Here is a 25,682-nt window from a genome sequence, read left to right on the forward strand (position 1 = left end):
ATGGGCCTGACTGGGCCATGCCCAGTGACCTTCATTCTGTCTTGGGAGATGAAGGCACACAGAGAGATTTCCAGCACGTGCAGGGAAAGCCTTGGACCACCTCTGCCAGTGGGTAAGACCCTGCCCAGCATCCTAAATCACCAGAGTGGCATGGGAAGTGCTGTGGGCCTGACTGCGCCATTTGCAGCAACCTCCATTCAGTCACGGGAGCTGAAGACACATGAGGTGATTTCCAGTGTACAGGGGAAGCTATGGAACATTGCTCAAAACCTGGAATTACAGAAAAGTGACAAACCAAAATACTAAAATGTAATCTCAAACCTCCAGCCCATCCCAAGCAAGCCTAGGAGACTTGGACATAGAAGAAATTGTAAGCCATACACTTGAAATGCCTGAAATGATAACAACTGAAGTAAAGAAAAGACTCCAGGAAGCTATAAAGGAACTCAAAGGAACTCAAATCAGAAATAATCTCCCAGGTAAAAGAAGAAATGATAAATGTAATGAAAGAAATGCTGAACACATCTTAAGAAGACATAATTAGAAATTAGAGGCATAATGCAAAAAGATGGAAACCTTGAATGAACAATATAAGAAACAAACAATGCATGAAACAGATTCAAAGAGATATACAGGAAAGCAAAAATTCCATCAAAAGTTGGCAAAACTGCCTCAATGAATTTCAGACCTCTAAGACAAGATTGCAGCTAGTGAACAGGAAAGGAAAAGCTCTTTAAAAATAACAAGGAATCAGGAAATAACAATTCAACAGCTGCAAGATGATGCAAAGAAAAACAACATAAGATGGATAGGGATAAATGAAAAAGAAGGGGACAATACAAATGATATCAAGAGGCTATTTACAGAAGTAATAGCTTAAAATTTCCCAAACATGACAATGGAAACTGACATTAGGATTAGTGAAGCATATAGAACTCCAAATAGCCATAACCAAAATAAAACTACACCCAGACATAGCAATCACCATCCCAGAAATCCAAATTAAGAATAGGATGTTAAAAGCTGTTAGAGACAAAAGACAGATCACTTATAAAGGAAAACCTATCAGAATCACAGCAGACTTCTCAACACAATGAAGTCAAAAAGAGCATGGAGTGCAGTACATCAGATCCTAAAGAAAAATGATTTCCAAAGTAGACTGAATTACCCCGCAAAACTGTCCTTCAAACTGGATGGAGAAATAAGATACTTCCACAACAAAGAACATCTGAAGAACTTCATGACCACCAAACCAACCCTGCAAAGAATATTGAAAGACATTCTAGATAGACATAGGAAAAAACCACTAAGCAAGACAGACAATTAAACAGAGTGCAGAAGTAAAGAATCAAGAGCAGAAAGCTAAATCTTGGAAGAAACTCAAATGCCCATCAACCACAAAATGAATAAAAAAGAAGTGGAATTTTTATAAAGTGCATAACTATTCAGTTATAAAGAAGGATATACTCAAGGCTTTTATAGGTAAATGGGAGCAATTTGAGATCATACTCATAACTGAAATAAATCAGATTCACATATGTAAACATATTTTCTCTCTAGTGTAAAAAACTGAAAGACTAAATAAGATCCAAAACGTACAATAGATGTGAAATGATAAGAAACTGCTCAAAAGGAGAAAACTGAGAATAGGGAAGGAAGAAAAGAAAGAAGAGAAAAAAAAAAAATATATATATATATATATGATAATTATACTAGTAATTTCTGTTAATTCATCAAAAAGAATGGTTTGTGCTTTGATCATTTTTATGCCTATCTCTTGTAATCTGAGCAACTACTTTGAAGATAGCAATATGCAATATGTTAACCATTGTTAATCTTGCATTTTGTTGTTTTGAAATTCTGTATCTTTTTTTTTTTCATTTTTTTAAAAGAAGTGCCTGGAATAGTATGTCAAGTATTTCTAGTTCTTGTTGATTTTTCAGAAGTAGCTTTGAGGCTCTTCACTATTTCAACCTATCTCACACTCTTCTATAGTATAGGAGGTTTATTCCAATGTTCATGTTACTTTGACTGCAAGATGAGGCACACACTCATTTTGACAAAAAATAGAAGTGAGGGCTATTTCTTTGTCTGTGTTTGTCTTTCATTCTTATCAGTTTTTTCATTATCTGTGATCTCAGCATCAACCTAGAGAAGGCGAGCAATAACCACCCTTCAACATCTTGGCAGGCTACCTTACATGGGATCTGTAATCTATGTCTTGTAGGGGAAAAGCTGCTAATTTGATTAAATACGATTTTAAAGGAAACATGTAATTCTTGTTTTTATAATTTATGCATTTTAAATTAGCTTTCAATTTTGGAAATTGAGGATTGAATTGTCTTAATGTAACTGCTTCACTGTTCTCCTATCCACAAGAACATGTCTTATCCTCCATTCTGGCAGCATCTGATTCTGCTCCTGTGGCTAGATTTGTTATGAATCAGAGATGGCAGTGAGTTCTGGTTGTGTTTTCAGTTCTTGATGATGGCTTCTCTTTCTGAAGTAAGATGAAATCTCAGTGTTGTTTTAATTTTTCATTCTTCTTATAACCAGAAATGGTGAACATTTTTTTCATATGCTAATTGGCCATTTTATATGTCTTTGGAGAAGTACCTATTTGTTTCAGTTGTTCATTTTTGATTGTGCCTTTTATGTGAGAGAGGCTCTAGTGCTTTGAAATTCCATATGTACTCTAGATACTAGTTTTCTGTCTGAGGAGTAGTTGGAAAGAATTTTTTCCCATTCTGTAGGTTGACTCCTTACTTTGAAGGATGCTTCCTTTACTGTATGAAAGTTTTAAATTTGGTATAATTCCATTTGTTGATTCTTGGTGTTGCTTCTCATGCAACTTGGGTTCTGTTCAGAAAGTTCTTGCCTATGCCTATGTCTTCAAGAATTTTATCTATCTCATCTTCTCATAGATTATTTTTAATATGTAGATACTTGATCCATTTTACTCTAGTGATTCACATTTGAGAAACACAACTTATAAATAATGTAAAGAGAAAAATAAAAGATAGGTAATAGGAAACAAGGAGATAGATTCATTGTAAATGGAAAGGGGGTCTAGAGATGGAGGGATGGGAGAGATGGAAGAGGAAATGGAAATAATAAATGTGACATTTACATGTATCAATTCACAAAAATGAATGTGCTCATTATTCATTGGAAACTGTACTGATAATAAATGCATCTGTCTTTTATGTTTCACCCCACTTTCCTAAAATGTTTGACAATCCTTGGCTACTTGTGTGTAAGAACAGGATTCTAACACAGATAAATGGGAACTTCCTGACGTGAATCTCTTTAGATATCTTTCCATCAAGCTTCCGAGATTTCCCTGAGATGACTCTCACACACCTATCTGATTTGATCAAACTGAGATACCAGCACTGTTATATTTTAGTGTGAGAAGCTGTCCTGAGTTGCAGTGTTAGCATCTTAGTATTTAGAAGAGATATGTTCATTAATTCAATTCTTTTCAATGAAGAATCCTTTTCCTAACCTGAAATTTCTCTATTGCATCTCTAATAACTTTCAGGATTGTCTTGGTTACTTTTTTATTGCTGAGACAAGATACTTGATGCCCAAAGTGAAAGAAGAAAGGTTTATTTAGCTTACAGTTTTTTGGAAGTTTCAGTCAATACATTTGGCTCCATGGCAGGGTCTTGTGGCTAAGGGGCAACTGCTCAGTGTGGCAACAAGTGACAAGAGAAGAAAGGGCAAAGATGAAGAGCACACCTCCTTCCCTCCCTTATACTGTATGCTGGCTACCCATCCCTGGGCAGGTGCAGCACTCACACCACGAATACCAGCACTAGACAATGAACCAATCACAAATGCTAGACTCAGCCACCTTTAAAAGGCCCACCCTCCATGAAAACATGAGGCTTTGGGGGGACATTTAAACACAAACCATAACAAGGATGGAATGATTTTTTTTCCTTGTAGGTGGCTATGCAGTGTTTTCTAGGGTGCTTAGCAACCCTGGCCTCTACCCACTTAGATGCCAGTGGCACCCATTCCTTTAGTTGTGCCTAGTTCAGACATTAACTAATGTTTACTGTAGCTCCAAATTGCTCTGAACTAAGCCCTACCTTCACTCTACCAGAATAGAAGCTCTCTGTCTCTTTCCTAAAGATAAATATTCACTTATGTTCTGGCTTTGATAAACATTAGATGTTTAGTAGCTCAGAGGATCCGGGGATTTAATTGTTTCTAAAATGAACATTCTAGTAACCCTTCCATCATTAGCTCCACATTTGTACTTTTTACTTTGATACTTGAGCCAATCAATTCCTGAGTCTTGGGGGTTCCATCATACTGGGTTTACCCTCCAGGTTTTTCCATTCCTGATTTAGGTCCTCACTTTTAGAGGCCTTCTAAATCAATTAGCATATCCAGCTGCTGAATTTCTGTCTCTTTTATCTCCTTTTTTCTTTTTACTGAGTTTCCGCCTTTTGTTTTGCAAATGTATTTACAGTTGTGAGAGTTAAGAAAAAAAATTCAGCAAGGAGAAGAGAATACACATGTATTCTAATTCTGTATCTTTAATAGGAAGCCAAATCAGTCATTTTAAAGTTGCAGAAATGTAGTGCATAATATAATTTATATTTGGAAAGGGACAGGGAAAGCGAATTGTTTATTTAATCATTTTTGGGAGGAACAATAGTGGGTTTATGCATTCCACCCTCCAAGTTTAAGTGCCAATGTTTGTTCAATGGATATATGTTGAATGAATGGATGGATGATTGCTGTCTAGTTTTTTTTTTTTATATTTTTAACCTATCAAGTAATTTCAAGTCAGCCTATTTAAGCAATTCCATGAATACCCAACATGCCATTTATGATAGTTATTTTGTCAACTTGAATAAGAAGTGGCCAACTTCTTATTGGATGTGGAAGACCTATTCCAGGGAATATTGTTGCCAGAATGGTATAAAAGGGAAAAAAATGAGGAAGGACTTCTTCTATTTCCTCAGAGGAGCTCCAGTCTTCCCCTTCACTTGGATGTTGTCTCTGGGCTTCCAACAATTCCTTCCACATAAATCCTTTGGTCTCCTGCTACAGACTTACATGGGACATTATAGTGAGCTCTAGGCCTTTGGCTGGATCATTCAGATCCCCAGTGCACAGAAGCCCTTTTGCACTCCTTCATACTTGACTGCAGGAGACCATTGTAAACTTATCTTGTAAATTCTCATATATTAGTATATCTTGTATTAAATCTTTCTCTAGTAAGCACTGATGCATCACATATCCATCGAATTATTCTGCCGGTATATAGAGAATTTAAACAAGTGAGGAACAAGCCTGTTACATGGTTCCTACTTTGGCTCTGAAAGGATTTTGCCCTAGATAGGACACTACAGCAGTGAGAGAGGGGACTAAGGGATGTTTACCTTGAGGTCATTCCCCACCACCACTAGGCAATTTACGTGTAGCGCAAAATGAATTCCAATGGGCCGCTTGGGTGTCAGCAATGCCTCTTTAGGCACCACCCCAGACCAAAACTATATGTATGCTCCCCACACCACGTGTCCAGCAGAGAAAGCCAGCCCCTGGGGTCATGGAATTTCTCTCTGCATCCTTAAAATAAAGGCCACTTTATATTCTGTCTTCTAACCACACCAAAAATCCTATCAGGCTCCATCATAGGATTCTGGAGTGGATGAGTCGCTTTGTCCTTTGGAATACTCTGCTAGTAATACCCTTTCATGTTCCATGATTGGATATGAAGAGTTTCTAAGCCTTTCTTGTATGAGAAAAGTAAGGAAAAATTGGTCTCAGAGAAACATGAACATGAAGAGTATACAAAATCAATTCTAGTAGCTATGGTTTCAGACTATTTCTGTTTTTCAGGCCACACTTCCACCCCTACTTTAAGGGTGATGATTCTTCCTAGATCCTTCCTTTCATAGCTTCACATTTTGTCCTCTCATAAGCCTACTTTTCCCCCAGGCCTATCAGAGAAGTGGGAGATGGAAGGATGATTCTATTTATTATGGCTCAGTTGCTTTATCTGATTCAAGGATACAAATTCAGCAATAGATAACAGCCTTCTGATCAGATTGTACTAACACAAAGTCATAATTTATGTGGGTTATACTTTATGCCAAAACATATTGCCCAAATCTTAAATATGATTAGTTTTGTTTTTTAAAAACTCTTCTTTCAAACAAAAGAATCAAAATACTATCCTGTAGTAGACATCCTGTGTAGACTTCTCTCATCTTTTGAGATTAAATAATACGAAGTAGAATTTAAATATCCTATTGGTCAATTTGTACAACATTTTTCACTTGATTGTAAACAATAAAATATTATAAAGGTTACTAATTTCATCACAAATATTCGAATTCTCCTCTTTTTACTAACATGATGTTGAATTTTGCTCCTGACTGCCCGGTTGGTAGGTGTGGGGAAATGATTTGCATTGCAAAGTAAGGGCACACTTTAAGAGTAGATATGTAAATTAGTACATTCACCTTTGTTTGCTTTGTCCAAATGGATTGTCCATCAGCCTGATTTCTTGAGTGACTGCAATGAAAAGAGATCCTTGAAAGTTTATTCTGGACCTGTAGTATGAGTGAGAATGAAAATTTTTTGGGCGAGAGCTGAGATTTGGGGATCTATTGATGGCCACAAATCTAGTAATGCTTAATAGATTTTTTATGGTTGAGAAATTTTTGTAACATTTTCCAAGAAAATGTGGGGGGGCGTGCATGTGTGTGTGTGTGTGTGTGTGTGTGTGTGTGTGTAAGAGAGGTTTGTTATGGGATTAAAAATCTAGAGATCCAGCTTTTTCTCCTTTTTGTGAACTCTTAAAACATTATTTTGGTCTTATTAGAAGACAATTTGAAAATCCTAATCCAACCCCCCAAACTACTATCAAGATGTTTTCATGATTAACAGTTTGATGTTTCCTTTTTGTACAGCAGCTATGTGAAAAAATTACTCCATAACCTCTAAATAGTAAGCCAACACTAATTATAATCAGCCATATGAAATAAAAAAACTGAAACAATGGGGGTGTTTTCCCAGTGAATGTTTCATAATCATATACACATGGGTTGGGTTTGAAGGCTGGGTGTGTGTTTGCATTTCCATATGTGGTAGAACTTTGAGAACAGATCTGAACTGATCAGTAAGAGAGCCATGAGATGCCATGTTAGCTTGTCTTATGTTGGGTCTGCTTTAATCTTCCCTTCCTTAACCAGTTCCTCAGCACTATGTCAGCCTACTGACTACATTTTAGTCTGAGTAAAATGTCTCAGTGCTCTTCAGAATTCATAAATGGTATTATGCCCTCATCCTTTGAATCTGAGTTAAATCATGTGTTTCAGTTGAAAAAGTCAGATCTAACCACTTAATATGTGTAGCAAAGCCAAGTATAGTGGTGCATGCCTGTAATCCTAGCACTAAAGGAAGATTGAAATTTGACCCTGGCCAGGCAAATTAGTCACTTAGTGAGATTCTCTCTCAAAAAAAAGTGGGGGGGGGGGTTTGGGGATTGTAGTGAATTGACAACTTGTGGTCAGTTTGTAACATTTCAGCCCAACTGAATCAGCATAGTTCTGCGTGTGGGTACCCCACCTGAGGACTGTTGCTAACAACACAGGCTGCAGAAAGATTGGAGAGGAAGATTGGTATTGTTGGTTCTCCTGGTGCTGTTAGTTCTCCTGGAGGAGATTTTCATGTTGGCTTTCCTGATATGAACTCAGCTGTTCTCATCTTCAGAGGAGCTTAAGACCTTGCTGTTGCTGAGGATGGATGTAGTGCTTTTCAGGAGAGTGCTGGTCCTTTCTCTGAGCATCATTTCCTCACTCCAGAGGGGAGGATGGCGTGCTGATCAGTCTCTCAGAGAATCTTGTCATGCTGGCTTCCTGATATGAACTCAGCTGGTCTCATTGTCAGAGGAGCTCAGGACCTTGTTGTCACTGAGGATGGCTGTGGTACATTTTGGAGAGAGCTGGTCCTTACTTTGAGTGTCATTTCCTGGAGGATGTGCAGATACCTCAGCCTACTGACACAAAACCTTCATCCTGCTGACACAGACTTTCTAGCTTCAACCGCTGATCTTTGACTTCCCAATGCAGATCCATGAAACAGCATTCTATGAGATGTCATGGGCTCTAGGACTTCAGCTGGGCTCATGCAGGACACTGCTATGGGATCTAGGCCCTCAGCTGGATACTTTGGTTCTTTAGTATATGGACAGATCTCCTGCACTATTTTTTTTTGTATTTGACTCTGGGTAACTAGTATAAAATGTTTTTATAAATGATGTGTCCTGTATTGAAAAATGAAATGTTTTCCTTGCAAACCCTGACTACAACAGGGATATAGTTCAGTGCAAAGGCCTTGTGTTCAATCCCCAGAAATACAAAAAATGTGCAACAAAACAAGAGATTTCAGAGCCTCCTAAAATCCAGTTTAAGAAATCTTGATCAAATGATTGGTCCTTCCAAATTGTGTAGCTTTTTGCATTTACTTAAGATATATATGAAACTGCTGAAGCAAACAGAAACACTGAATTGACACTCAAGACTTGGAAGCAGAATTATTTACATTGCTGGTCACTGATAGGGATCATTCTCAAAATATCAAGCCCTGATCTCTGGTGGTCTACAGCTTATATGGGGTTCGCAAGTGGGAAGTATACAGAAGCAGAGTACTTAGCTGTCTTTGATTGGTTCTACAATATACATCATAGTGACAAGCTATGTATCACAGTGACCAGTAATTTCTAAGAAAAAAAAGTAACAGAACTATAACAGGAACCATTACCTGGGTAACTAACAGAAACTGAAGTATACTGGTTGGAGGGGTCATTTTGTATTACATTTTCCCACTCTTTCAGTTTCCAGCAAATCTTTGCTGGCCATGTTATATGTGATCTTTTGAGATGAACCAAGTAAGCCAATTAATTATACAAGCAGTAACATTAGGTCTGTCAGTAGTCCTAGAATGGGCCCAAGATTGGAAAGTTTGTAGTTTGTTTTCCATATTATAGGATCTCTCCTTAGATTGCTTTCAAGAAGACACATGTTTTCCCTTTAGTGGCCGTGATTTACTATTACTCTGGCAAGGAAGTGAGGGAGTTAATGTGATCTAGAAGAGTGTGTAGTGTGCCTTGGATTATCATCAAATCTTGGTATACTAATTGTAGAATAAGGGAAAGGGCCTTAGGGACTGTTTTCTATTCTCTTAGGGCAGCCATACATAGAACTAAGGTAAAACCTAAAGCTAGCTGGAGAGTGGGAAGCAAAACTCAAGTTGGGCAATACAATGTCAATGTAATGCATTGAATTATGGAGCAATCCCGTGAATGTTGTCCTCACATTTCAGCCATGTGTGGACTTGTCAGGGTCCAGGATGATCAAAGTAGGCTTTGAGTTTGTCGTCTCTTTAAAGTGAATTTTGGAGGAGCTATATGGTCCAGGTAAATTCTCCAGCAATCATCTGAATGGGCTCTTTCAACTCTGGAATGGTGGCTCTGAGGCTTTATTTCTGAAACTTAAACAGTTGTTGAGGTAGTTAATATGCACCTAAGTTATATGTATGTGCAGGGTTCTCTACAGGTATACCTAGTCTTTTAGCTAAATTTTTATGGAGCTAGTTACAAACAATTTCTGTAGTGTTTTATTTTTATTTTCTTGAACTCTTTTAGACCTTTGTGGCCTATATGTTGTAGGCCATATCTAGGGATGATTTTTTATAGCAGGACCCTATAAACTTTGATTGTCTTCTCACTGCAGGTAGAGAATTCTTGGGCCAGCTTGACAAGGTGCCAATGAGCACCAATAGATATATGTAGCCCTTATAATGTTTTATTTTAATATTTTTAAAGGGAGCTGTTTCAGTCAACTAGATACTCAGAGGGGCCTTAGGACTCTGGACTTGATTGTTTTGAGTGCAGTTTTGGCGTCATTGACAGACAGTCGAGCAGATGCTGGCCAGACATGGGATGTTACGGCTTTTTCCTTCATGGCTCAGTATGTTTTATTGTTTTGAAGGTTTTCCAAACAGCATCAGGAAGCAGTAGACTCTTTTATTTTCAAACAAATTGAGGGCCTGTATGAGGGTCCACAGTCCAATTTGCTGTGCAAACCAAATCTATGGTAGAGCTTCAGCCAAAATAACTTTGTCTAAGATGACCACATCATATCTAGCATATCAAACGCTACTTCTAACAGAGCGACTTCTACCTATAAAGAGAGTGTACTCAGGTTATCTCAGGGAATTCATTTTTAAGTCTGGTTGGCTCAAGAACAGTTCATCAGTTAGTGCCAGGCAATATTGGTGTGGTGGGCCCAGTTTGGTGGGCAGATATGTAGCAGGATGTAGTGATTTATAGCCACAGAGTCATGGGAGGATTTTTTCGTAAGAATCCTTTGTACTGGGTGATCTGGCTGTTGGACTCAGGTGGCCCAATGTAGCATGTGGCACCTGGACATTTAGATCTCAACCTAACGTGAGCTTGTCAGTTTCCTGTATCAGAAGGACAGTAACTATTAGAGTGCAAAGGCAAAAGGGGAAGCAGCACTTAGAGACTAGATCCAAGTATTTACAGGTAGGCCTTTGGGTCCTCCCAAGGGTTGACAGTCTGAGTAAGCATCTTTGTTTTGTTTGTTTGTTTTTAAATTTTATTTTAAAGAGAGCAAAATGAAACAGAACAAAACAGATAAGAAGAAAAGAATGTAAGAGACACACATTTCAAAGGAAGACAACAGGAGATCCACACTATCATATTGTCTCTTGTTTTCTTCCAAATAGTTGTTCATATCTTCACATACAATAAATTCATACAAAACAAAATAGTATAGAACTGATGAGAACGGGATGATAGAGGCATTTTAGGTCTTCAAGACCATACAATAGGGAAATCCACAATGGCTGCCATAATGTCTCACTCTCTTCAAAATAGCTGTCCATACCTTCACGTATGTTGAAATAAAACAAAACAAAACAGACTAAAATCACTGTGAACAAAGAATAAAAGTATTGCTGGATTTCGCATCATGATGTTATGGAATCAGCAATGGTTACCTTAGTGTCCCTTTTTCTTCAAAGTAGCTGTTCATTTCATCATGCATTATATAATCAATTCTCATAACCTGTTTAGAAAAAGTCTGATGCATGTATGCATCACTACATGTATACCTACCCTTTCTGTATTAGAGAGAAAAACAAAACAAAACAAAACAAATTCCTACAAAAATATGAAACAAAAAAGACAAATAACAATAGCAAAGAGCCCAAAACACTGACAATATAGGCCTTCAAAACAAGGTGGTAGGAGCATAACTAGAGTTGTTATTTTACATAATGATCTTCAAGAGTTCCTCAGATCACCATACAGTAATATGCACAATTGTTCCAATCCTATGAATGTTAACTATTTTATTCCAAGGACTTATAGAAATTTATAGCACAATCATCTTAGCTATCCTAAGTGTGTTTATATAATTTTAGATATTTTTCTTTTCCCTTCCTTTTTCTTTTTCCTCATTTTCCCTGAGATATTATTTTTCCCCTTTAAGAAGTTTCTTATCCTTTCACTGCATTTATTGAGTTGTTTGTATCTTATGTACTCTTACTATTTTTTATACTAGGGAGACTATATGGTATACGCACAAGTGAGTTTGATTTATTTCACTTATGAGTATGATCTCGAGTTGCTTTCATTTAATTATAAATATCTCAATCTGATCATTCTTTATAGCAGAGTAGTACTCCATTGTACAAAAATACATCTTTTTATCCATTCCTCAGTTGATGAGCATTTAGGTTGTTTCCAGGGTCTGGCTATTATAAATTGTGCTGCTATAAACATGGGTGCACATATATCACTGTGATATGGTGTTTTCACTTCTTCTGTGAATATTCCCAGAAGTGGAATAGCTGGGTCAAGTGGGACTTCCAATCCCAGCTTGTTGAAGAATCTCCAGACTTATCTCCACAGTGGTTGCAGCAGTCTGCACACCCACCAACACTGCAGAAGAGTTCCTTTTTCCCTGAAGCCTCTCCAGCATTTGCTGCTGGTAGTTTTCTTGATCCTGGCCATTCTTTCTGGAGTGAAATGTACCTCAGTGTGGTTTTAATTTGCACTTCTATAATGGCCAATGATGCTGAACATTTTCCCATGTATTTATTTGCCATTCATATTTCTTCATCTAAGAACTGTGTATTCATCTCAGATGCCCATTTTTGGAATGGGTCTTTGAATTTTGGGGTTCTGATTTTTTAAATTATGTATATATTGTAGACAGAAGTCCTTTGTCTGAAGCATAGTTCATTAAGATTCTTTCTTAATTTGTGGGTTTTCTTTTCACTATACTGGAGATTTCTTTCAACATGCAAAAATACTTTAATAGGATGAGATCCCAGTTACTGCTTTTATGAAGTATTTCACATGCAGTTTGATTCTTGTTCATGAATTCTCTACTCACCCCTGTATCTTCAAGATTTCTACCTACTTTTTCTTCCAACAGATATAGCATTTCTGTTTTAATATTTAGATCTTTGATCCAGTTAGACTTCAGTTTAGTACATGGTGATAGGCATGGGTCTAGTTTTAATTTTCAGCATATGGAGAACCAATTTTCCAGAACCATTTATTAAAGAGATTATCTTTCTACCAGTGGAATTGTTTGGCCCCTTTATCAAAGATAAGGTAGCTGAGTGTTTTTGTATTTGTGGTTGTATCTTCTAATCTATTCTATTGATCTTCAGATCTATTTTTATTCCAGTACCATGCTGATTTTATTACAGTAACTTTGTAGTATTACTTCAAGTCAGGGATTGTGATGCCTCCTGCCTTGCCTTTGTCGCTTGGAATTGCATTTGATATTCTAGGGCTCTTCTGGTTCCAGATGAATTTTAGGAGTGATTTCTCTATATCTGTGAAGTGTGCTAGTGATATTTTGATTGCGATTGCATTGAATCTGTATGACAATTTTGGGAGAATGGCTGGTTTCACAATGTTTGTTTTTCCTATCCATGAACAAGAGATGTCTTTCTTTTTGTTGCGGTCCTCTTTGATTTCTTTTTCAGGGTATTATAATTTTCTGCAAATAGATCTTTTATTATTTTGTTAGATTCTTTCCTAAGTATTTCAGTTTTTTTGGATGCTATTGTGAAGGTTGTGGCTTCTCTTATTTCTCTTTCAGTGATTTTGTTGTTAGTGTACAGGACTGCTAATGATTTTTGAGTGTTGATTTTTGTATCCAGCTACTTTCAATGGAGTTTTGGGAGTCTTCTATGTAGCATATCATTTCATCTGCAAATAATGATAATTTAACTTATTTTTTCCTATTCATACTGCTTTTATATCTCTCTCTTGTCTAATTGCTCTGGCTAGTATTTCCAGCACTATGCTGAATAGGAGTAGTGATAATGGACATCCTTGTCTTGGGCCTGATTTTAAAGTAAAGCTTTAAGTTTTTGGCCTTTTAATATGATGCTTGCTGTTGGTTTGTCATAGATGGCTTTTATCATATTGAGGCATCTATTGGCATCTATTCCAATTTTCTGTAAGGTTCTTATGAATAAGTGTTGGACCTTATCAAAAGCTTTTTCTGCATCTATAGAAATAATCATGTGGTTCTTATTTTTTTTTTATTTAAGAGGAAAAAGAGAAAAACACAAAACAAAACAAAGCAGTGTAAGGTTACACATAATACAGAACTACAAAAAAAAAAACATAACAGTAAGAAATCACCTGTTAATAGATTACATAATATCATCTTGGAAATAGTTGCTCAAATCACAGTATCAAAGAATACAAAGTAGACATTCAAACGGAGAGACTGCAAACAGCTGTGTTCAATGATCCAAAAACATTAATATAGTCAGCTATTTAACATCCCTAAACACACTTGCTGTTATATCCGTTAGAGCTCTTTTTTTTCCCTCCCTCTCTTTTTTATAACAAAATTTACACATTTTGGATTTTATTACTCCTTAGTTCTTATTACTTTTTTGGGGGGGAGAGAATAAAGTCAAATATGGCAAAACAAAGCTGTAAGTCAAAACCAAGGATAGACATAGCACATGATGTAGAACAGAGTATAAGGTCATCAACAATGGTTATCAACATTGTCTCTTGTTTCCTTAAAAGGAATTGTCCATCTCATTAGATATTATAAAGCCGGACAAAACAGTGGAGAACAAGACCAATAAAACTTAGGCATTGTGAACATTACAGGACTTCCAAAGGAGACAATAGTCAAACCAGAATGGGCATCTTTGTGAATCTTATTGCCTTCAAATTAGTTGCCTATACCTTCAAACTTGCTACTATCGCACAGAATGGAACAGAGTCTAATCAGTCAAAACAAGATCTTGCGAGTATTACAGGACTTCAAAACAAGTTAATAGGAGATCAAAAAGAGTTACTACTTGGCTCTATGGATAGGGTGAATTACATTTATTGATTTGCATATGTTGAACCATCCCTGCATTCCTGAGATGAATCCCGTTTGGTCATGGTGTATAATCTTCTTGATGATTTGCTGTATTCTGTTTCCCAATATTTTATTGAGAATTTTTGCATCTATGTTCATTAGGGAAACTGGCCTATAGTTCTCTTTTTTGGCTAGGTCTTTCTCAGGTTTTGGTATTAGAGCAATATTTTCTTCCAGGAATGAGGGAGAATTGCTTCCCTTTCAATTTCACTGAAGATTTTACCAGCATCGGAATTAAATCTTCTTTGAATTTCTTGTAGAATTCCACAGTGAATCTTTCTGGACCTGGGATTTTCTTTATTGTTAATTCAATTACATTTTCAATTTTGCCAATTAAAATTGGGTTATTCAGCAGTTTTACATCTTCTTGACCCAGCTTTAGTAATTCATATGGTTTGTAGGAGTCTGTCCATTGCTTCTGTGTTATTGAGCCTATGAAAGTACAGGTTTTCAAAATAGCTATTGATGATCTTGTGTATTTCCACAGGGTCTGTAGTGATTTCACCCTTTTAATTCCTTATTGCATCAAGTTGAGTTTTTTCTTTCCTTTTTTTTAGTAAGGTTGGCTAGGGACCTATCAATTTTATTTATTCTTGCAAAGAACCAACACTTTAATTCACTGATTCTTTGTACTGTTTTCTTAGTCTCTATTGCATTGATTTCTGCTCTGATTTTTATAGTTTCCTCCCTTCTTTTGGCTTTGGGCTTCACTTGCTGTTCTTTTTCTAGATGTTTGAGCTGTAGCATCAGGTTGTTTATTTGTATGCATTCTGTTGTCTTGATGTAGGAACTCAGTGCAATAAATTTTCCTCTGAGGACTGCTTTTGTTGCATCCCACAGATTCCGGTAAGTTGTATTTGTATTTTCATTTGCTTGTAGGCATTGTTTAATTTCTTCTTTACTTTCCCTTGTGACTCACTGATTGCTCAAGTGTGTATTATTCAATTTCCATGTGTTTGTGTGTTTTTGCAGTTTTTTATCATTAATTTCTAGTTTCTTGGCGCTATGATCTGATAACATGCATGGGATAATTTAAATTATTTTGCATTTACTTAAATATGTTCTTTGGGCTAGTATATGATCTTTCTAGAGAATTTCCCATGTACTGCTGAGAAGAATGTATATTCTGATGTTGTTGGATGGAACACTCTGTATATGTCTATCAAGTCCATTTGTTTACAGGTGTGATTCAGTTCTGTTATTTCTTTGCTCATTTTCTGTCTGGTTGACCTGTCCCTTGGTGTCAATGGTGTGTTAAGGTCTTCTGTTATAATTGTGTTATTGCTTATTTGATTTTTCATTTCTGTTAATATTTGTTTTGTATAGCTGAATGCTCCCCAATTTGGTGCCTTGATATTTGAGATTGTTATATCTTCCTCTTGAAGTTTTCCCCTAACTAGTATGTAGTGCCTCTTTCTCTTTGGATAATTCTTGATTTGAAGGTCACATTGTCTGCAAACAGGATAGCTACCCCTGCTTTTTTTGGGGGGGGGGATCCTGTTGTATGGAACATTGCTTTCCATCCTTTGACTTTCAGTCTATGAGTTTCTTTTTGGGTTAGATGGGTTTCCTGTGTGCAGCATGTGGTTGGATACTGTTTCTTGATCCATTCTGCCAGTCTGTTTCTTTTAATAGGTGAATCGAGGCCATTTACATTAATGGTTATAACTGATATGTATTGGTTTACTTTTGACATGTAATCTTTCTGTTGATTATTTACCTTTCCACTCTGTTTAAAAGTTTGCCTTGCTTAGTGATTTTTGTCTTATGTCTATCTAGAATGTCTTTCAGTATTCTTCACAAAGTTGGTTTGGTGGTCATGAAGTTCTTTAGCAGTTCTTTGTTGTGGAAGTATCTTATTTCTCCATCCATTTTGAAGGATGGTTTTTCAGGGTACATCAGTCTGGGTTAGAAGTCATTTTCCTTTAGGATCTGAAATACTTCATGGTCTATTTGACTTCATTGTGTTGAGATGCCTACTGTGATTCTGATAGGCTTTCCTTTATAGGTGATTTGTCTCTCCTCTCTAGTGGCCTTTAATATTCTGTTCTTATGTTGACTAACTGGGATGTTGATTATTATATGTCTGGGTGGTGGTTTTCTTTTTTTTTTTTTTTTTTTTTTTTTTTTTTTTTTGTTATGATTAGTTAGAGTCCTATATGCTTCACTGATCTGTATGTCAGTTTCCATTCTCATGTTTGGGCAAATTCAGCTAGTACTTCTGTAAGTAGCCTCTTGATATTGTCTGTGTTATCATCTTTTTCATTTAGCCCTATCAATTGTATGTTGTTTTTATTTGCATCATCTTGCAGTTGTTGAATTGTTATTTCCCGTTTCCTTGTTATTTTTAAAAGATCTTTTCATTGCTGTTCACTAGTTGCAATCTTGTCTTTGAGATCTGAAATTCTGTCTTCACTTTTGTTGAGGGGGTTTTGCCAACTTTCAATGAAATTTTTGCTTTCCTGTGTATCTCTTTGACTATGCTTCATGCATTGTTTTTGTTTCTTATATTGTTCATTCAGGGTTTCCATCTTTTTACATTTTTCTGCTAATTTTTAAAAAATGTGTCTTCTTTAGATGTGTTCAGCATTTCTTTCATTACATTTATCATTTCTTCTTTTACGTGGGAGATTATTTCTGATCTGAGGTCTTTAAAGATTCCCAGACTTCTTTCTTTATTTCAGTTGTTATCATTTCAGGCCTTTCACGTGTATGGCTTGCATTTTCTTCTGTGTCCATGTCTCCAAGCCTTGCTTGTGTTGGATTGGAAGTTTAAGATTGCATTTTGCTCTTTCATTTTGTCATTTTCCTATATTTCCAGGTTTCGAGAGATGTTCCAAAGCTTCCCCCATGTTATGGGAATCACCTGGTCCACTCTTGGCTCCCAAGGAAGATGACAGGCAACTGCTAGCCACTTGGAGGTCACTAGGCATGCCTAGTTAGGCCCATGGGGACCTCCACTGTGTCCTCTGGTGTTTTGGGCTACTGGGTGTGGTTTTACCTGCTGGGAGCGATGTTTCAAAGCTTCCCCCATGCTCTGGGATTCAACTCGCACATGATTAGTGCCCAGAACTGAATTCAGGTCCCTGCTAGCTGCTTGGAGGTCACCGGGCATGGCTCAGTTAGGCCTACAGTGACCTCCTGTGCATCCTCCAGTGATTTGGTATGCTGGATATGGTCTTACCACCTGGGAGTGACATTCCAAAACTTCCCTGTGTGCTGAGATTCAGCTCGTGCATGTTTGGCTCCTGAAACTCTGAGTGAGCATCTTTGAAGTCACATGTCATGTCATCATTTATCAACAAAGTTGAATGTCAATTATATCTAGAATTATCAAGGTTGGGTCCATAGAGGGGGTCTTTTATTTTTTGTTTGAAGATTTGTGCCTTTTCTCAAAATACTTTTGAATTGGTTGATAAATTGTTTCAACTAGAGAAGTCTAGAAGCTTAACAAAGAAACGCAGCAGTCCTACATTCTAGTGTATAGAGGACGTGCCCTTATCACTATAGGATGTTGTTCATTGTGTTAACTTCAGAAGTTTAGAGGATTAACTTATTGACTCAGCAGGGGGCTAAGATCCTTACACTCTAAACATTCTGAGCCTGTGCAAGGGAAAGGCATGGAAACAATGTGGGTTAGTAGCCTGCTCACAGTATAAGAAAGGAAAAAATCTTGCTCCTTTTGCTCTTGTTGCTTTTGCTATCTTCACTGCCTTGATGTGTTGCCCCTGTGTCATGGCACCCTTCCTTGGCAGCAGCCAATTATGAACTGAAATCTCCACACACTGTGAGCTACATTAACCTTTCCTTCTTTAATTTTGGGTGTTAGGTAGTTTGTCTCAACATCAAGAGAAAATTAAGACAACCTTTTAGCCAATTTCTGCAACATATTTCTGCAGAGCTTTTGTGTCTTTTTAGTAGGCAACTTGGGTCTCATTAATCAGGTATTTTGTGTTATGAAACTAATGAGATCAGCTGTAAGGGCTTCTCCAAAAAGGGTAGACAAGTTTTTGAACCTCTGGCAAGTTGAGTCCAGATCAGTTAAGTTCACAACTGGGGTCTTTGAGAAGAGGAACTGGCTGACAGGAGCCAACAAAAGGCATACAAAAGCATCCTTTTGATCCAGACAGGAATACCAGCAGGTTGTGGGTGGCAGAAGGCATAGGCAAAGTTTATGGAGGACAATCATGGTGGCATTGAGAGCTTGGAGATCTTGAATTGGCTTTACAGTCAGGAGAGGTGTATTTTAGCAGTTTGAAAGTGCATAAACATTTTTGGGATTCTGAAGCCTCATTGTTTTCTCGGGGGACTGTGATGGCAAGCAGGAGCTGGAAGGGACAGAGAAACAAGCTGTCCCTAAGAAAATGTACTTGTGGCTTGGCCAGATGGTGCCTTGACTGTGTTTCTAGAGCCTCCTTAAAAATAGTGGGAGGGGATTTAAACCAGGTAACACCTGGAGGTTGCAGGCCAAGAAGGGTGTATGAGTTGGAAACTGCAGAGTGCAAGATGATGGCTGTGTTGTTGATGGTACAGAGGTCTTGCACTGGCCAGTAATTCCCTTTGGGCATTTTTACCAAGGGGAGAGGAGTGCTTCTGTGTGATTAACAGTCTATCAGAGTTCTGATCTGCTTTAAGTGATTAGTGTGTGCCTGGATGTTGTTTGTATTTTCCATGACACAGGATGTGGGAGCACAGTTGAAGGCCAGGCCCAGCAATGAGTCTTCAGCTCATACCTGTGGGAGGAGAGTGAGTAGAGTTTCAAGACTGGTTTTCTCTTTCAGTACTGTGGTTTTCTGTTTCAGGACTGTTTATCTGTCTTGGGATGATGCACAGTTAAACAACAGGGAGGCTGTCTGGCTGTGAACCTTTAATTTGAAAAGGATGTCTCTTCCTAGAAGCAGTATAAGGCATTCAGGCATATTCAGGAACTCACGTTTGGTGAGATGCCCTTCCAAGCAGGAAGTTCATACCTGGTAGAAGGGGTGAATGGCAAGAGTCCCAGTTGCCCCAGAGATGGTAATATTTTTTAGACCAAAGGAGCTTTTGAGTTCTGTTGTCTAACAGGAAAGCTATAGGTTTGCCCCAATACAAATGTGGACTATGGCATCCTGGTGACCCAGCTGGAGAAGCAAGCCTGGTCTGGCCTAGCCTAAGCCCATCAGACCAATGAAAGGGCTGAGTTTAATACAGGTTGAAGCTTTTGAGAGCCCTTATCTTTTAATATGAAGGGGCATTTACTTTTTGGTGTCCCTACCCCTTATGACTTGCATCTTAGTTTTTGGACAGAGAGTATGGTTGACTGTCAGACTGGATTTTCTTGCAAATATTAGGTGATTTTTGTGCATTGGAGGCTGCATTATCATCTGTGGATGTTCACAGGTCTTGTGGTCAAAGGGGTGTAGTTCCTGTAGGCTTCTCTCATAAAAACCTGAAATGCTGTAACAGGCTTCCAGGTAACAGTAGTAACTTTGACATGCTGATAGTATTTTCTCTTCTTTGATGTCTTTGAAAAGCACTTGACTGGGTTGCTTTGTTTCTTTTTGCTGGCTGGAAAGTTGGCCTGGTTAGAGCTACAGGGATGTCTGCCAAGGTAGAATTCTCAGGTCTTATTCAGGATCAAAGAAGAGATGTTTCCTTTTATTTTAACTTCATAATCACTAGAAAAGCCGTTCTTAATTTTTTTTCTTTTTCCTGCAATGAATACTGTGAGTTTGATTATTTAGTTCCTATTTTTTACTTTCTACGTGTGTGTTGTATCTCTTTGAACTATGATGCAACAGACAAAGGGTGAATGGCCCTCAGAAAGAGACCATTAAGATGCCCACCTGATTGTTTGCCTCTTAGCAGTGTTGTGACCATCTGGACTAAGGAGAAGAATCAGTAGTTTCTCCATTTTGTCCTTAGACGTGTCTGTGCAACCACAAGTTGGAGCCCAATCAAGCTCTGTAATTTGAAGGTGGAAGTCCAACTCCTCAGCAGCACAGATAGAATGGCCTATTGTTTTTCTGTCCATTACAAACACTCACACAACCATTCATCAGACATGGGGAGGTTAAATATCCCAACCCTCTTTCCTCAAGGTTGACCCTGACTAACTAGAGTTGATCAGGCTCTTTCTACTTGATATGAGCAGGACTGACAGAGAGACTAATTAGGGAGCCTGTGGGAGGTCTTACCAGAATTTAGCAGGAAGGAAGGCAGGCAAACTGTGTTCTCCTCACTTTGGGTCTCATGTGAGCCACTCAAATGGAAATCTGGGAATCCTCCTCCAGACCTCTATTGGGACTAAAGAAATTTCAAAGGCATGCCTTCTCATCAGGACCTGGAGAGGTCCCTGGTCCATTCACTGGGGCTATGACTAGTGACCAAAGAGGTCAGCATGATCAGTCTTGCCTGCCAATGCATCAGATGCTATGGCAAACAGATACACTGAAATGATACCCAGGACTTGGAGGCAGATTTATTTACTTTGCCAGTTACTGATAGGGGTTATTCCCAAAATAACGATTCTGATCTCTTACATGGAGTTTGCAAGCAGGAAGTATACAGAAGCAGATTGCTTCTTCAATGTGCATCAAAGTGACCAGCTAGGCATCACAGTGACCAGCCATCTCTAAGAAACAAAAATAACAGGAACTATGACAGGAACTATTACCGGGGCAACTAATAGAAACTGAAATATGCTGGTGGAAAGAGGTATTTTCTGATACAAAATAAGTGCACTTTATTTAATAATTTTACATATTGGTTAATACTTCAAGAGCATCTCAAAATTATAGAATTATTTATTCATTTTTGTTATGGCAAAATGCATGTAAAAACTTACCATGTTACTTTTTAAAAAGTGTACAGTTGGGTCACACAAAGTATTTTCACATTTGTACAGCCAACACCACTATCCATCTCTAGAACATTTTAACTGTACTGAAAATTGGTACTCATTAAATAATAACTCCGCATTCTCCTTTCTTTTAGGCCCTTGACAACTACCATTCTTTATGCCCCTGTAGGTACATCACATAGGTGGAATCTGTTTGTGACTACCTTATTTTAGTTGACCTAATGTCTTCAAGGTTCATCTATGCTGTATCATCTATCAGAAGTTGCTCCATTGACACTATACCATGTGTTTTTGTCCATTCATCTATCAATGGATATCTTTGTTGCTTCCATTTTTTAGCTATTGTGATTAATTCTCCTATAAATAAATGGGTACACATATCTGTTTGTGTCCATGATTTTAATTCCTTTGAGTATATACCCAGAACTGATCTTGCTGAAAAATATAGTAATTCTGTATTTGATTTTTAAGGAACCATGCTGCTTTCCATAGCAGCTACACAATTTTACATTCTCTCCAGCAGTGCACAAGGAATTCAATTTCTCCATGTGCTTATTAACGCTTATTTTGTGGTTTTGTCTTCTTTTTCTTCTTTTATTTTTAGTAATATCCATGTTAATGGATATGAGGTGCTATCTCATTGTGGTTTTAATTTGCATGTCCTGAATTATTAGAGATGTTGCATATTTTTATGTGATTATTGATTTTTTGTATATCTTCTTTGGGTAAATATCAGTTTTAATTTTTTTGTTTGTTTTAGTTGTTCAGTTGTGTTTTTAATACATTGTAGTTATCGACCCCCTATTTGATATATGGTTTGCAAACACTGTCTCTCATTCTGTGGGTTATATTTTCATCCTGTTGATAATGCTCTTTGATGCCTTAAAGTCTTAAATTTGATGTAGTACAAATTCTTTTTAATCTTTACTTGTGGTGGAATATCCAATAAATTACTTTCAAATTTAATGTCTTACAAATTTCTCATTGTGAACAAGCGAAGATGGCAGCCAAGAGGGAGCCTCCTTCACTGGGGGACTGGAAGCCCACCAACTTCAAAGAGCTGGGAGACAGAGAGGACCTGTTCACCAGCACTACCTCCACCTGAAAGTAAAGCCCATCATCTCCAGAACCAGCTAGTTTTCCTACAGAGATGTTAGTGTAAACTCCAACGGCCTCAAATCCTTTGAAGTTGTATTAGACATAGAAAATCTTTTTGCAGAAGCCACAGAAGAAATTTCTTTCACCAATTGAGAAAGAAATCCTATCTTGTCCTTGAAACATTTTCCTGCAATCATACTTGTCACCCCTACTACACTCATTGCTCCTAGAATGAAATCAAATAGCATGTCAGCTCCTGGGATCTTTTAAAGATGCAGGAATGAGATTAAAGAAGAAGCAAATGAAGTTTTTTTTGTACCAAGACTCTAACTCATGACCTCACACTTGCCAGGCAATTGCTCGTGCCACTGAGCTAAATCCCTAGCCCAAGGTGATATTTTCGATAGAGAAATTGCTGTGTCAAATCCAGAGAAAATTGGCAATAGCATGAGTGCTTACCTGGCATATAGAGTCACAACAAAGACTTCTCTTTCCATGTTCAGTAAGTGTGAACTTTCAGTTAAAAGAAGATTCAGTGACTTTCTTGGTTTGCACAGCAAATTACCAAGCATTTACATGTTGATTTTATTGTGCCACCAGCTCCAGAAAAGAATATCGCAGGTATGACCAAAGTCAAAGTAGGTAAAGAGGATTCATCATTCACTGAGTTTGTAGAAAAATGAAGAGCAGCTCTTGAAAGAAACAGTAAAACACCCAACTTTACTACAGGCTCCTGATTTAAGGCAATTCTTGGAAAGTTTGGTGTTGACTCAAGCAGTTGATATGCAGGCACTAAGTGGAGCTGGAATATTGAAGATGTTGAACAAGGCTGCTGATGCTGTCAACAAGATGGCAATCAAAATGAATGAATTGGATGCAAGGTTTGAAGAAATGCAACAGCAAAACCACCAGTGACTCTTAATATCTGTGCCATGTTGGAACATAGGGCACTGTGAAATCAAGCAACCAGCTCGCCTCCCTGATAAGCGGCTGTGGTGTAGCAGGCTGCAGCCACCCCAGGGAGAGAACCACAAGAGACTCCTGAGATCCACTCCATGTTGGAATTTAGGGCACCAGGAAACCAAGCAACCATCTCGCTCCCCTGGTAAGCGACTGTGGCTCTGCAAGCTGCAGCCACCCCAGGAAGAGAACCACCAGCAACTCCTGAGATCCATGCCATGTTGGAACTTAGGGTGCTGGGAAACCAAGCCACCAACTTGCCTCCCTGATAAGCAGCTGTGGTGTGGGAGCCTGCTGCCACCCCAGGAAGAAAACCACCAACAACTCCTGAGATCTGTGCCATGTTGGAACTTAGGGCACTGGGAAAGCAAGCAAGGAGCTCCCTGCTAAGCAGTAGTGAGCCTACCAGTGCATGGGCTGAGAATCAAACATCCCATCTCACCACCACCCCCATTGGCAAGTGGGAGACAGAGATCTGAGCATTTCTTGGGAGGTTAAACATATGCAATACAGCAAATAAGGGGGATTTCCTTCTACCATCTCTTTGAAGGCAAGTATTTTTACCACTATTTCGCTTTACTCTGATTAATGCTATTGCTCTATTCAATATTCTGTTTTGATAATTTCTATAATGTTCTCTATTTCATTTTATTTTGCTATACCTGACCAAACAAACAACTATTGTGAAGATAATGAGATATACTGTGGTACCTGAAAGGGTTTTGGCCCAGACAGGACACTGTAGCCAGGAAAGCCTCAACTGGAAGCAGGAAGCCCCTATCTCCCCAGCCCCTAGGAATTTACCTGTGATGCCATCTTCCCACCCCTGGAAATTTACATATGGTGCCAAACCTAGGACCAATATGAAAGAAATTTCTTCTGTGCATCCCTAATACCCGCCTTAGGTTCCACCCCAAATCGAGGCTATTTACATACCCCCACGCCATGTGTCCGCCAGAGAGATCATAGGTCGCCAGCGGTGGGGGGTGCAGGTCATCTCTCTCCGTGTTCTCAGAATAAAGGCCACTTTTTATTTTATACTTCTCATCTTTTGGAAATATTTTTCATCTTTTGGAAATAATCCTATCAGTACCTATTACTGTTATCCTGGTACCTGCTGTAAAGTTCTGTACCAATTTCACTACACTATCTAAATTGGTTTTTTTCTGTCTTGTTCTGTTGTATTTTACTACCTTCAAAATAATTTAAAAAATTAAAAGCTAAAAAATAAAAGAAGTGCAATAGCAGTTTGAGAATCGTGACCAGCAACTTAGGAAATTTCATGCCGGTATTGAAGCCTTCATTTGTCATAGAAAATTACTTTCAGATAATATAGATGCCTTTGCTAAAAGTGCTGCCATGTTAGGTAATTCTGAGGATCATAGAATGCTGTCTCAGCTCACCCAGGTAGAAGAGAAACTAGAGCATCTACATCAAGAACAATCTTTTGCTGATTTCTATATGTTTCCAGGACTACTTAGTGACTACATTTGTCTTATTTCTGCAGTGAATGATGTGTTTAATCAACAAATGAAATGCTGGCAAAAATGGGAAGACACTCAAATTACTTTGCTCAAAAAACATGAAACGGAGGCAAAAATGATGGTCATTAACAAACCAGATAAAATACAGCAAGCTAAAAATGAAATAAGAGAGTGGGAGGTGAAAGTACAACAAGGAGAACAAATCTCTAAAACAATTTAAAAATAAGTGGGAAGATTTGAGAAAGAGTGAGTAAAGAATTTTTTCTTGGTTACTATTGTTCTCATTACTGTGACAAAATATCTGATGCCAAAATGAAGGAAGGAAAGGTTTATTTAGCTTACAGGTTTTTTTTTTTTTTTGGAGGTTTCACTCCATACTCAGTAGGCTCCAAGGTAGGTTGGCGTAGCTGATGTTTAACTATTCATGGTGGCAACAAACAACAAGAGCAAACAGGGTAAAAAATGGCAATCAAGGGCAAAGCACATCTCCTCCCCTCTATTTTATAGTATGCAGGTTACCCACCCCTGGGAAGGTGCAGCACTCACATCACCAATTCCAGCACTAGACAACAAACCAATCACAAATGCTTGACTAAGCTGCCTCCATGACTGCATGAGGCTTGAGGGGACATTTAAACAAACCACAACATTCCACCCCTGGCCCCACAAAGACTCATGTACATCCTTTATGCAAAAGACATTTAGTCCATCTCCAAGTGTTGCTACAGCCCTAAGAGTTTTGGCACTGCTAAAAGGTTCGAATCTCAAGTCTTCTCCAATATTTAAGGCAAACTCTCTTATTTCATTTTTAGCTTGCTGTATTTT

The 25,682-nt window shown here is 38.0% G+C and overlaps 1 pseudogene; it reads left to right on the forward strand.

The window, feature by feature from the left end:
- On the forward strand, positions 1-25,352 carry LOC100716688 (sorting nexin-2-like; annotated as a pseudogene).
- Positions 25,353-25,682: the final 330 nt, after the last annotated feature.

This window comes from Cavia porcellus, unplaced genomic scaffold (assembly GCF_034190915.1).
Source record: "Cavia porcellus strain 051 isolate PalLab524CR breed Dunkin Hartley unplaced genomic scaffold, mCavPor4.1 scaffold_33, whole genome shotgun sequence".
NCBI classification, from domain to species: domain Eukaryota; kingdom Metazoa; phylum Chordata; class Mammalia; order Rodentia; family Caviidae; genus Cavia; species Cavia porcellus.